This window comes from Diabrotica virgifera, chromosome 10 (assembly GCF_917563875.1).
Source record: "Diabrotica virgifera virgifera chromosome 10, PGI_DIABVI_V3a".
NCBI classification, from domain to species: domain Eukaryota; kingdom Metazoa; phylum Arthropoda; class Insecta; order Coleoptera; family Chrysomelidae; genus Diabrotica; species Diabrotica virgifera.
The window spans coordinates 46670757-46685182 of record NC_065452.1 but is presented as its reverse complement, the minus strand read 5'-3'; the positions used below and the strand labels follow the sequence as shown (position 1 = coordinate 46685182).

Here is a 14426-nt window from a genome sequence, read left to right as displayed (position 1 = left end):
ATTGTTTTGGTTTTCTGAGATGAAATTGTCATACTGAATTCTTTTGCTCTTATGTTAAATCTGTGGCCTAATCTTTGCAAACTTCTTCATCTTGGGCTATTAATATTGCGTCATCTGCGTAGCAGAGTATTTTTACTTCTTTGTTTCCCATTCTATATCCTCGTCCTTTGTTGACGTTTTTGATGATTTCATCCATGATTAAATTGAAAAGCATAGGACTCAATGAGTCTCCCTGTCTTATTTCGCTGCCTATATCTACAGGTTCTGTAAGTTGTCCATCTATTCTGACTTCCATTTTGTTGTTTTGGTAGAAGTTTTCAATAGTTTTTATTATATCTAGAGGGACTTCTCTATTATACAGAAGATGGATTACATGTTTGAGTCTTACTCTGTTAAATGCGTTCTTTAAGACAATCAGACATAGAAATGCTGGTCGATTATACTCTAGTGGTTTCTCAGTAATTTGCTTTATGACGAATATTGCATCTGTACGATCTGTAAGATCTTCCAGTACGAAAACGCTGTTGTTCATGTGCTAAACTTATCCTCTGATTCATTACGTCTTGTAAGATTTTAGTTGTACGTTTTAGGGTAGTATTTAACAAGTTGATACCTACATAGTTTTATGGCTGCTTTTTATCTCCTTTTTGAATAGTAGAATTAGTTCGCTCGTTCTCCATTCTTCCGGTATTTTATTGTTTTTAATGATTTTGTTAATTAATGTTGTTAATTGTTCTGTCATTGCTGCTCCACAATATTTCAGTAATTCGTTTGGTATTCCATCTTTACCTGCAGTTTTTTTGTTCTTCAGTTTTTCGAGTGTTTTTCGTACTTCCTATGTACTTATATTAACATATTCATTTCTGGTAATTTCTGGTGTTTCCGGTTTTACCATAATTTATTCTTCCTCTTCATAGAGCTTTTTTAAATAATCAATCCATGTATCCGTTTCTATGTGTTTTGATTCTATTAGTTCCTTTTTCCTCCGTTCTTTGACCTCTTATAAAGCGCCATATTTCCTTTTGGAGACCATAAAAATCACGTTCCATTTCTTTCGAAAAACGTTTTCAGTGATCATTTTTTATTCTTCTTACGATTGCATGTGTTTCGTTTCTTATAGTTTTATAATTATCGTATGCCTCTTGTGTTTTAGTTGACATGTATTTTAGGTAAGCTTATATTACAACATGTATATAAATATAACATATTTGCCATATTAATTTAATTTATTAAATTGTGATTTAATAGGTTATACGTTTTTTATACATATTGTACAATGTATGTCGATAAAGCCTTTCAAAGACGTCTTTTAAGAACTAAAAAGTTTTTGACAGGAATTTAAATAAATATTCGTTGGAGAGACGTGGAAATATAGCAGTAAATCGAAAAGGGTTGCAAAAATTGAAAAGCTCCAGGGAGACTTTGAACCAACTCGTTCTCAATTCAATTCGGAAACACAGGACAAAGCAACTATGGACTTACTTAAGCAATACGTGGAAAAAAATTGAATTGACCGAGACTGATTAGGGAAAGTTTGAAAGTAGTTTATTATCGATTACACAGCCAGCTGTATGGGAAGATAGGAAAATGGGAAAGAATTTCGATGTCAAAACCGCGGAAAGTTAATAGTTTCCTTTCTACAAGGTGTAACAAGAAGGTAAGTTATAAATTAAATCACACATTCTGGAACCAAAAATAGTTCGATTGAACCTAACTTACCTTGTAACGTTACAAACGTCACATCTTTGCTATTTTATTTTTAAATAACTATTTCACTTTATTTTTTTAATATTTCATTAATATTAATCTTCTGTATTTGTTTTACCTATTTTCCCTCTGTCATGTCAAAATTATATGAAAAAGTACTCTTGAAGAGACTAAAACCAATCATACAGCAAAAAAATCTAATTTCTAATCATCAGTTTGGGATTAGAGAAAGCCACTTAACGATAGATCAGGTACATAGAATAACAGATACAGTAGAAAAATCTCTAGAAGGAGGAACAGTCTGTTCTGCAATTTTTCTCGATGTAGCGCAGGCTTTTGACAAAGTGTGACATGACGGATTATATCATAAAATGAGATGCTACTTACCAAAACAATATCCTGAACTCCTAGAATCATATACAGGGTGTTAGTAAATAAGTATGAAAAACTTTAAGGGCTAATTCTATATGAAAAAATAATACCGGTTTGCTCTATAAACATATATGTCCGCAATTGCTTTGTTTGCGAGATACGGGGCGTTGAAATTTTTATTTCAAACTGCCAATTTATTTATTGCTCTAATACCAGTTGGGCTATGAAAATAAAATTTGGTAAGTTTTAGGAGGTAGTTATTGTGTATTTTTTGACATACAATTAAGAATTTTTTATTCATCATTGGCGCGCATACGGGTAATAGTCTGAATTTTTAAAGAAAAAAAATAGTACGCCACTGAGATATTTCAAATTAAAAACTATTTTTAAATTTCTCGTTTCATTTTTGATAAAAAACCTTTCTTGCCTTTTTTTCATATGATGCACCGTTTTTATTCAGAAAAATAAAAGATCTTGGCGCGTATTTTTCATTCTTTAATACATCATCAAGAACTATCCAATATAATAATACTAAACTCGAACAATAACAGAAAATATTACTAATAAGATTTTAACTAGGTACAAAGCTGCAAAAAATGTTTAAAATGATCAATGATCTCCTTTACAGATAACAGAAGAATTTTATATTCATTATTGGCGCGCTTAGGGTAATGGTCTGAATTTTTTTTGAGAAAAAAATAGTACTCCACCGAGATATGTCAAACTAAAAATCATCTTTAAATTCCTCGTTCAATTTACGACAAAAATATTTCTTGCCTTTTTTTCACACGAGGCACCGTTTTTATACAAAAAATAAAACATCTTAACGCTTACAAAGTATTTGAGGTAGTTTCTATATGCATAGAAACTTAGTTCAAATACTTTGTAAACGTTAACGTATTTTATTTTTTTTTGAAACATTTTTTGTCGTAAATTGAACCAGCAGTTCAAAAATAATTTTGCATACTATTTTTTTCTTAAAAAAAATTCAGACCATTACTATAACATTAATATATAATTCTTCTGAACTTCTAAAGGAGGTCATTTTTAACATGTGTTGTAGCTCTGCAACTCGTTAAAAACTTATTAGTAATATTTAGTGTTATTGTTCCAGTTTAGTATTATTATATTGGATATTTCTTACTAATGCATTAAGAAACGAAAAATACGCGTCAAGATGTTTTATTTTTCTGCATAAAAACGGTACACCATGTGAAAAAAGGCAAGCAAGGTTTTTCATTAAAAATTAAACGTGGAATTTAAAAATAATTTTTAATTTGAAATATCTCAGTGGCGTACTATTTTTTTCTTTAAAAAATTCAGACTACCCGTATGTGCACAAATGATAAATAAAAAATTCTTAATTCTACCTATGTCAAAAAATGCGCAATAACTACCTCGTAAAACTTACGAAATTTCATTATCATAGCTCAACTGGTCTTAGAGCAATAAATAGTTTGGCAGTTTGAAATAAAAATTTCAAAATTTCGGAAACGAAGCATTTGCGGACATATGTTTATAGAGCAAACCGACTATTTCTTCTTGTAGAATTAGCCCTTAAAGTTTTTCACACTTATTTACTAACACCCTGTATATCCGACAAATACTTTCGAGTTAAAAATGAGGAAGCATGTTCAGAATTAAGAAAAGTTAGAGCTGAAGTTCCACAAGGAAGTGTCCTAGGGCCAGTGCTATACCTGCTCTATCCCAGCGAGATCCCATCATTAGAACCTAATACAATTGCTACATTTGCAGACGACACATGCATTCTAGCAGTCGGACAAAACCACGAGGAAGAAGCAACTGTGCTACAAAACTCTGTTGAACAAATTAACATATGGACCAGGCGATGGCGTATCAAATTAAATGAAACAAAATCTGTTCATTTTACTAACAAAAGAGAACAACATATCCCAGTCAATATAAATAGAAACCAAATGCCTTATGCAAATACGGAAAAATATTTGGGTATGACATTAGACTCAAAGCTACGTTGAACAGTGCATATTTAGAAAAAAAGGAAGAATTAGAAACTAAGTCAGAAAGATGTACTGGTTAATGGGAAAAATCCACTCTCTCTACTTATAACAAATTGTTATTATACAAGCAATTCCTTAAACCAACATGGGCATATGGGATACAGCTATGGGGCTGTACAAAAGAAAGTAACATCCAAATTATACAAAGATATCAGAATAAAGTGTTAAGGAACATCGTCAACGGTCCATCCCTAATAGCACACGACGTCCAATGGACGTCCAAAATAGGTCCATTTTTGGTCCTAACGTCCATGGACTATAAATGGACGTCCTTTGGACGTCCCATGTTGGACGTCCTTCGGAAGGAATAAATATGGACGTCCTTTGGACGTCCGACGTTGGACGTCCTTCGGACGGAATAAAAATGGACGTCCTTTGGACGTCCGACGTTGGACGTCCTTCGGAAGGAATAAATATGGACGTCCTTTGGACGTCCGACGTTGGACGTCCTTCGGACGGAATAAAAATGGACGTCCTTTGGACGTCCGACGTTGGACGTCCTTCGGAAGGAATAAATATGGACGTCCGACGTTGGACGTCCTTCGGAAGGAATAAATATGGACGTCCTTTGGACGTCCGACGTTGGACATTCTTCGGACGGAATAAAAATGGACGTCCGACGTTGGACGTCCTTCGGATGGAATAAATATGGACGTATATATACTGGACGAAATACGGACAATTTATGAACGCTTCTATTGGACACATTATACCAATTACGGGATCAAATAGCAAAATAATTCAATAAAATATTAACTTATTTACGTTAATGAAATACAGTAAAACCTGTCAGTAACGGACACCTGCCAAAATTGGTCACATGTACTAACGGCCAGTTTAAAAATTCCCCAAACCATATCTAGACTACAAAAACTGGCAATACCGGCCACCTTTCTATATCGGCCAATAGTTTTTTCATTTTTAGTGGCCGTTACTGTAAATGGTTTGGGGAATTTTTAAACTGGCCGTTGTTAGTACAGGTGGCCTATGTTGGCAAGTGGCTGGAAACACAGGTTTTGCTTTAGTTTCCCTAATAGCACACGACGTCCTTTGGACGTCCAAAATAGGTCCATTTTTGGTCCTAACGTCCATGGACTATAACGTCCCATGTTGGACGTCCTTCGGAAGGAATAAAAATGGACGTCCTTTGGACGTCCGACGTTGGACGTCCTTCGGACGGAATAAATATGGACGTCCTTTGGACGTACGACGTTGAACGTCCTTTGGACGTCCATACTGGACGAAATACGGACGTTTTATGAACGCTTATCTTGGACACATTATACCAATTACGGGATCAAATAGCAAAATAATTCAATAAAATATTAACTTGCGTTAACTTTACGTTAATGAAATACAGTCAAACCTGTCACTAACGGCCACTAAAATGAAAGAACTATTGGCCGATATAGAAAAGTGGTCGTTATTGCCAGTTTTTGTAGCCTAGATATACAGTACAACCTGTGTTACTGGCCACCTGTACTAACGGCCAGTTTAAAAATTCCCCAAACCAATTATATCTAGACTACAAAAACTGGCAATACTGGTCACCTTTCTATATCGTCCAATAGCTTTTTCATTTTTAGCGGCCGTTACTGACAGGTTTTACTGTAATTAGTGTGGGGAATTTTTAAACTGGCCGTTAGTACAGGTGGCCGGTGTTGGCAGGGGGCCGGTAACACAAGTTTTACTGTAGTTTAAATCGAAAAGATTAAATCTTAATTCAAAATTGTATATTAAATTATTACAATTATAAACTATATAGTTTAATATCCAAAACATGTTTTGATTTCATGTAATGTAATGAAAATCTTATTTGTAAATTATTGGTTACAATGTTTAACAACAGGAAATATTCAAGAATAAATAAAATAAAAGTTTCCCCTAACAACAAAACATTCCAGGAATTCTACTATCAAAGTTCTATTCCGTGAACATCTGATTAAATTATGGCTGGAAAGTTACCACAAGATATTCTATGAAAAGAGTACAATGTCCTCCTGGAGGGGTAAAATTTTCCATACTCTAAAGAGAGGCCATTTACTATTCAATTTGCGTTCATTTTCAAATTTGCCGCGCGAGTATCTATGTAGCGTCGCGTGGTCATTGGTCATCAAGTCATCTTATTTCATTTTCATCATAAGATAACCTAAAAATGTAGTAAAAATTTTGATTGGAAAAAAATGCATCGATAATGGGGTGAAAAATGGAAATTAGTGGCTTTTTTTTGCTGTACTCAACTGTACTGTTTAGTATTTATGCTAGTTTTGGCTATGGCTGGATCTCTTAAACAATTATGTAAGTATTATAAAATCCGTTTTCAATTTTCTTTATGAAACGAATCATTTATGCATGTATTACCTGTAAATATTTTGATTTTTAATTGTAAAGAATAGAAAAATTACCGTTCATTTTAATTTTTTTTAGAATCAGCTGAAAGTGGTCTACAAAAAACCAGATATAACCAAAATAAAGATATAAAAAGTGTATTGGCTAATTGGAAGAAACTCAACATTGTCCATGCATAATAAGTTATTACTTTATAAACAAATATTAAGACCTAGGAATGGAACCTGGATATAATCATCAAGAAGATAGCAGGAATCCCGACAAACAACAGGAAATCCAGCTCCTCGATACTACTGGGCAAACTAGAAGATTGAAGAGGACAAAGCCTTTTGAACTAGTTTGAGTGATAGGTGATAGTGAAAAGCAGAGCATTGTGCGTGATGTGGCTGTGTATGTTAGAATAGTGCACGATCTTGTTAGATTAGATAAGAGACGGTATCGGGTAAGCTCTTCATTTTAAGAAACAGTTGTAATTTAGGTTAAATTAAAATTGCTCATTGGTCAGTTATGACCAGATTGCTTTTTTTTATGTTTGACAAAAAGGGCGTAAGTCAGAATTGCACATTGCTAATGTTTTGATGATTTCTGGACCAGCAAAAAACTGTTGTAGACGTAAACTGTATGTACCAATAAAAAGAGCCGATTTTTCTGGTCCAGAAATCATCAAAACATTATCGATGTGCATTTCTGACTTAAGCCCTTTTTCCCAAACATCAGAGAATTGCAATGTACAAATTCTCCTATCTGATTTTTCATGAATTTTGTAGGAGACGAAAAACCATTTTTAGGATCATCTCCTGCTTTCACATGTAAATTTTGACATGTCTTGTAGTAAATAAATAGTTGAATTTACTACAAAACATGTCAAAAAATATATGAAAACAGGAGGTGACCAAAAAAAAAGTTTTTAGTCTCTCTTAAAAAAACTCATGAAAAAACAAATCGGAGGTATGTCACATCAGTGACTATATCCAGGGAATGTCTAAAAAATATACTTTGATGTCCCAAGAACCAAATATAACCTTTATATATATATACAGGGTGTAACAAAAATACAGGTCATAAATTTAATCACATATCCTGGGACCAAAAATAGTTTGATTGGACCTAACTTACCTTAGTACAAATGTGCACAAAAGAAAAGTTACAGCCCTTTGAAGTTATATATTAATAGCACCAAGGGCCTTAGAGGCCCATGGCTTGAAAAGTTTGTTTTTTTCTTCATTTTCACGTTTCTTTATGTACTGAGATCTTCTCTGGCTTGATATGTGATTTTTCTCCATTCCTTCCTCTTATTCATTTTTCTTTTCTGACCCTGTAACACCATTCTTTCCAAATCTTTTTCGACCTCTTGCTTCCATCTATTTTCCGGTCTTCCTCTTCTCTTTCTTCAAGCTATAGTGTAGTTTAGTACCCTTTTCGGAGTCCTCGTTTTTGGCATCCTTTCAATGTGACCTCGTGATCTAAGTCTCTGTGCCTTTATCACTCATTTGAAGTTACAAAATGAAAAGTGATTTTTTCCAATGTATCGAAAACAATGTGCTTTTGTGCACGTTTCAATTTAATTATTATTGTAGTACCTACCATTTAAACAACATTTTAAAAACTTTTTTGCCTCTTATTGCTTTTTCAAAAAGTCAATTTTTATCGAAATATTTTGAATATTTGTCAAATCCACCACATATTTGTATATGGTTAAGTACGATTATGGAGACTTGGTAATAATATGCAAACTTATTTATGCTTTACATTTTTAGGTATATTTTGAACCATATTAAAAAAGAAGCCAGACTCGATAAAACGTGCCTTATCGAAAAAATACAAAGAGGCAAAAAAGTTTTGAAAACACTCTGTTTAACTAATGGTAGCTCAGTAATAGTTTAATTGGAACATACACAAACATTTGGGGGGTTTAAAGGAACAAAACCCCCATAAAATTTTTACGTGGACATATTAAAAAAGAAGTCGCAACTCGATAAAAACTGCCTTATCTGAAAAATACTAAGAAACAAAAATATTGAATTTAACTAATGGTACCACAATAATAAAATTGAATTGGAACATACACAAAAGTTTGGGAGGATTTAAGGGATCAAAACCCCCATAAAATTTTTATGTGCACAAATTTCACCATAATTTTTCTTTAAGATATTCCTGCCATAATAATGCCACATGTCCATTTTAAATAAAAAATCGCTAATAGTTTTCGATATAATCGAAAAAATCGATTTTCATTTTGTAATTTCAAAGGGCTGTAACTTTTTTTTATGTGCATATTTGTACAAGGTAAGTTAGGTTCATTTGAACTATTTTTGGTCCCAGAATATGTGATTTAATTTATGACCTGTATTTTTGTTACACCCTGTAAATACAGCCCATTACGCACCACCTTAAAAAATGGGCATTTTTGATGTCTCGAATTTCCTAAACCTGTTGTTGCATCTAAGTGATTTTTTTATAATATTCTAGCCTAGGCCCTAGAATATGTTACCTCCTTATGCTTGTCATGCACAGGGAGCTATACTGTAATATATATTATATCACATTACTATAGAGAGCGATATGATATAATATACATATATTACAGCATAGCTCCCTGTGCATGACAAGCTTAAGGAGGTAACCTATAGCCTAGGCTATAATATTATAAAAACATCACTTAGATGGGACAACAGGTTTAGGAAATACGAGACATCAAATATACCCCATATTTAAGGTGGTGCGTTAATTTCTTGGAGAAGTGTATTGTAATTTAATGTAAATAATGTAATATCCAATAATTGTAATTTGATATAAGATGAAATATAAGTTCCTTAAAAAATATATTTTTTATTTCCCACAATACATTCTCCACAGGTCTGAATATCGTCGCTAGACGTCCACCGAATGACGTTCCAGGACGTTAGATGGATGTTCAGCAGCAAGACATTGGACCAAACTGGGACATCCTATGAATGCCCAAATGACGTCCACCGAACGTCCCCTCCGACGTTAGGTGGACCTCCATTGGATGTTTGGCAACTTGGCCTTTGGACCAAAATTGGACGTCCTGTTAAGGTCCAATTCACGTCCCCTAGGACGTCCGATTAAGGTCCAATTTACGTCCGATTAAGGTGCAATTTACGTCCGCTTAAGGTCCCATTTACGTCCGATTAAGGTCCAATTTACGTCCGATTAAGGTCCAATTTACGTCCGATTAAGGTCCAATTTACGTCCTATTAAGGTCCAATTTATGTCCGATTAAGGTCCAATTTACTTCCGATTAAGGTCCAATTTACGTCCGATTAAGGTCCAATTTACGTCCCCTAGGACGTCCGATTAAGGTCCAATTTATGTCCGATTAAGGTCCAATTGACGTCCGATTAAGGTCCAATTTACGTCCGATTAAGGTCCAATTTACGTCCCCTAGGACGTCCGATTAAGGTCCAATTTACGTCCGATTAAGTTCCAATATACGTCCCCTCGGACCTTAGATGGACGTCCAATGGACGTTCGGTAGCGCGACATTTGGACCAAAATAGGACGTATAAAGGACGTTCCTCGGACGAAAACGGACGTCCAAAGGACGTCCCTAAAGTCCGTGAAGGACGTCCAATGGACGTCCATTGGACGTCCTTGTGCTATTAGGGATGGTACTTCAGAAACTGTGATCTTCATCGAGACCTCCAGATGGATACGGTTAGTCAGACAATAAGTAAGTTTGCCGAGAGTCATGAACGAAGGCCCACCAATCATGTGAATGTCGAGACCATCAAACTCCTAGACAACGCCAACCAGATAAGAAGACTTATAGCCCGATCAAAGAACAATCTCACCCCAAAAAAAATAAAAGGGAGGGTGAAAATTTGGGAATAGGTAGTTGAAATTGTCTATTCTTATATAAGAAAAAGTTTACAATTCTACATCCCCTCCATTTTACAAAAATGGAGGGGAATACCCCCCTCTCGAAGATTCGAGGGGAATACCCCCCTCTCGAAAAAAATACATTCAAAATAAGACTTGAATTGGATAAAATTACTACTTCTAAACAACTTTTCTTCTATACAGATTTTCACTAAGTCAACACTTTTCGAGTTATTTGCGAGTGAATATGTTCATGTTTAACAAAATAAAACATGTTTTTGGACGGTTTTTCGGAGATAACCCAAAAAATAAATATTTTAGCGAAAAAATATTCCTAGCAGAAATATAGCCCATCAAAAATTGAAAAAAATGGTGTATACATGAGGTCTGTATACCCAGTAGAAGCAGAGTTGCAGCTAATGAAAAGTAGGTTCTTTTTCGTCAAATTCCAAATCGAATATTTCAATGTGAAATAACCCAAAATCTGAGCACTTTTAGGGGAAAATTCATTTTAACTTTTTTAAAGTGTTTAAAAAAGTTTATTTTTGTTTAAAAAAAACTTGTAATATTAAAAGTACGTGAATCACGCTCCAAATATTGTTGGTGCCTTTAATTTTTTGTAAAAAAATCGCAAAAATCGCCCCCTAATTAGCATCACATATACATTTTACATTACCACCAAAGTTACTTTGCCTATGTATTATTTATATGATCTGTAAGTTTCATCGGTTAAAAGTGCTTCGTTTGGAAAAAGCTGTAGTTAAAATGGCTTGAAAAAGTAACTAATCACGAGTTTAGGCAAATTTTGAACAGCCATAGCATAACCAATTTTTGTCTAACAAGAAAACAAAAAATCAAGAATATTCAGAAAAGCAAAACATACATTTTATTACTCTTTGAGATTTTTGGTATTCCTAATTTTTTTTAAGTTAATTCCATAAACAATTACGATTTTTTTCAAAATAAAAAAAAATGTTGTATTTTAAACCCAATTTTTTCAAAACTGAGCACTTTGAACCAATGAAACTTATAGATAATATAAACAATACATAAGTAAAGTAACTTGTAAAGCGGTAACGATTAATTTTATTTGAAAAGCTAATTAAGGGGTGATTTTCGCCATTTTTTTACCAAAAAATGAAAGGGACCAACAATATTTTGAGCGTAACTCACTTACTTTTAATGTTAGAAGTTTTTTTAAAAAACAAAAATAAACCTTTTCTTATACAGTTTAAAAAAGTTCTAATGATTTTTCCCCGAAAAGTGCTCCGTTTTTTGGTTATTTCACATTGAAATATTCGATTTGGAATTTGACGAAGAAGAACTTACATTTCATTAGCTGCAACTCTGCCTCTACTGGGCCTGAAGACCTCACGCATACACCATTTTTTTCAATTTTTTATAAGCTATATTTTTACTAAGAATATTTTTTTCGCTAAAATACTTACTTTTTGAGTTATCTCCAAAAAAACCGTCCAAAACATTTTTTTTGGTTAAAAATGAACACATTCACTCGCAAATAACTCAAAAAGTATTGACTTAATAAAAAAACTCTATAGAACAAAAGTTACTTAGAATTAGTCATTTTATCCAATTCCGGACTTATTTTGAACGTCTATTTTTTCACCCGCGAGAAAAAATTTTTCACCCCGTATTTTCCAATTTTTGTAAAATGGAGGCGATGTAGAATTGTAAACTTTTTCTTATATAATAATAGACAATTTCAACTACCTATTGCCAAATTTTCTTCCTTCCTTTATTTTTTTGGAGGTTTTCGTAAAATTTTGCGCTCCCTGATCGGGTTGTTAAGAGAACAAAGCCGTTTGAGTTAGTGGTATAAGTTAAATAAGTGCAATAAGTGAAAAAGCAGAGCAAAGTGCGGTTAAAGTGTACATGTTAGCTAGTAGTACTATTATGTATTAGAGCCTAAGGATTATTGCTGAATATGACCTTAGATAAGTTTTTGTAATATTTTGTAGCTAGAACTAACTTGCTTATTGATCATTAAATGATCAGATATCAATAATCATAATATTCCTGTTGGAGTTTTATTCAATAATAATAAAACCTGTTTTCCCCGTTAAAACTTATTTGGCGCCCTCCCCTGTTATAGTCAACTCTCTTTACTTTCTAAAATCTCATTCTATCAAAGACATTTTTTATCTTTTACATCTTATGTTCTATGTTGTATATTTCGCTGACATGACAGTGACACTTCGTCCCCGTTCGGTGAAACAAATTATTTATGGTGGTGGCAAAATAATTTTATAAAATCCGTGGATTTTAAATAATACCTTCACTTTACTCATCAGACCATCATATCTCTTGGGGTAAGAAATTCATTTTATAATCTTGTATTCATTATATATTATTGTTACATTCACAGTTTTTATAATAATCATCTATTCGTATCTAACCTCCAAATCTCTAACCACGTGCTTTGTTTCAATATTTTATTTTACCTATTAATATGCACGTAGAAATCAAATAATTTTAACTACTAATAATTATTAATAATTCCATTTAATTTTTGTTGCCCTTTGCTACTTTTTCCGATTATTGGCAAACTTGGCACACTTTGGTCTCTCTGACTTCTTGATCTCACTAATATATGGCTTGTCTTCTTGTTTTTTGGATATAAACCAAAAATTTCTCCCTTCGGGAGCTTCAAGTCGCGTCACCGGTAATGCCACTACAAGGCTGACGACAAAATGCATCTCATCTAGACTGCAACGACCAACACCACCAAAACTGTAGCTGCAGGCACCGGAGGCCACAATATCTGCCCAGGTCTACAACAAGTCAAGAGCTGTACCGTCTGACATCAAGAAGATCTACCGATAGATACCAAAAGCCACATAAGTATAATCCAAGAATTGTTAGCTTTTTGGCCAGAATTTGTATATACAGTGTAATTGTCCATATTGTAACCGGAGAAACCTTAGCACAAAATACAAAGATTTAACCTAAAACACTTAAATAAAATGTGGTTCCTTACTGCGTTACAGGGTGTTTTATCTAAAAATTTAAAAACTATTTTTGCTCAGAATTTTAAAACCGTTCGACGTACCATTTTCATGCTTGGCAGAAAGTGCAACTACTATACACCCTACTAAACTATAGTAAACAAACGTTTCTAGCTACTACCAGAGGCGTACGACATGGGCTAGTGGATAGTTGACCCTTCTCAAATTCTACGCCACTGCAGGAATTACTATTTTAGTGCCATTTTTAGACTTTCCAATACTATCTAGGTAAATAATATACTCGTCATTGGTAACGATAAAGTCATTAGTTTTCGAGATATTTGACGTTAAATATGAAACGGCACAGTTATTTTGATTAATTTATGATTATGATTCATCATATGATTAAAATTTAAAAATTATTTATACCCAGTACTTTAAAACTATTTGGCGAATCCTTATCATACTTGTCAGAAAGTGTAGGTACTGTACACCCTACTAAATTAAGATTAATAAATGTTTCTAGCTACTACCAGTGGCATACGACAGGGGATAGTGGCTGGTAGAACCTTCCCAAATTTTACGCCACTGACGAAATTGCTATTTTAGTGTAATTTTTTGATTTTCCAATACTTTTTATGTAAATAATATCCTCTTCATTCGTAACGATAAAATGATTAGTTTTCGAGATATTTGAAATTAAAAATGAAGCGACACAATACATTAATCAAAATAACCGTATCGTTTCAATTTTAACTTTGAAGATCTCGAAAACTAATGACTTTATCGCTACGAATGAAGAGTATATTATTTTCATAGAAAGTATTGGAGAATCCAAAAATTGAACTAAAATAGCAATTCCGCCAGTGGCGTAGAATTTGGCCAGGCGTCAATCATTCACTTTCCCCCGTCGTACGTCTCTGGTAATAGTCAGAAACGTTTGTTTAACATAATTTAGTAGTTTGTATAGCACCTATACTTCTTGCCAAGTATGAAAAGGATAAGTCGAATAGTTTTAAAATGCTGAGCAAAAATAGTTTTTAAATTTTTATATAAAACACCCTGTAACTCAGTAACGAACCACATTTTATTTAAGTGTTTTAGGTTAAATCTTCGTATTTTGTGCTAAGGTTTCTCCAGTTACTATATG

At 33.4% G+C, this 14426-nt stretch overlaps 1 protein-coding gene and 1 long non-coding RNA gene across 2 annotated transcripts in view; one reads left to right on the top strand and one right to left on the bottom strand.

Moving 5' to 3' along the window:
- LOC126878485 (cytotoxic granule associated RNA binding protein TIA1-like) overlaps positions 1–14426 on the bottom strand; it is a 383419-nt gene that overhangs the window by 304900 nt on the left and 64093 nt on the right. The window lies entirely within an intron of this gene.
- On the top strand, positions 6082–8325 carry LOC126878487 (uncharacterized). The gene is made up of 2 exons (XR_007695675.1): positions 6082–6416; positions 6546–8325. It is a non-coding gene; the product is annotated as an uncharacterized LOC126878487 (long non-coding RNA).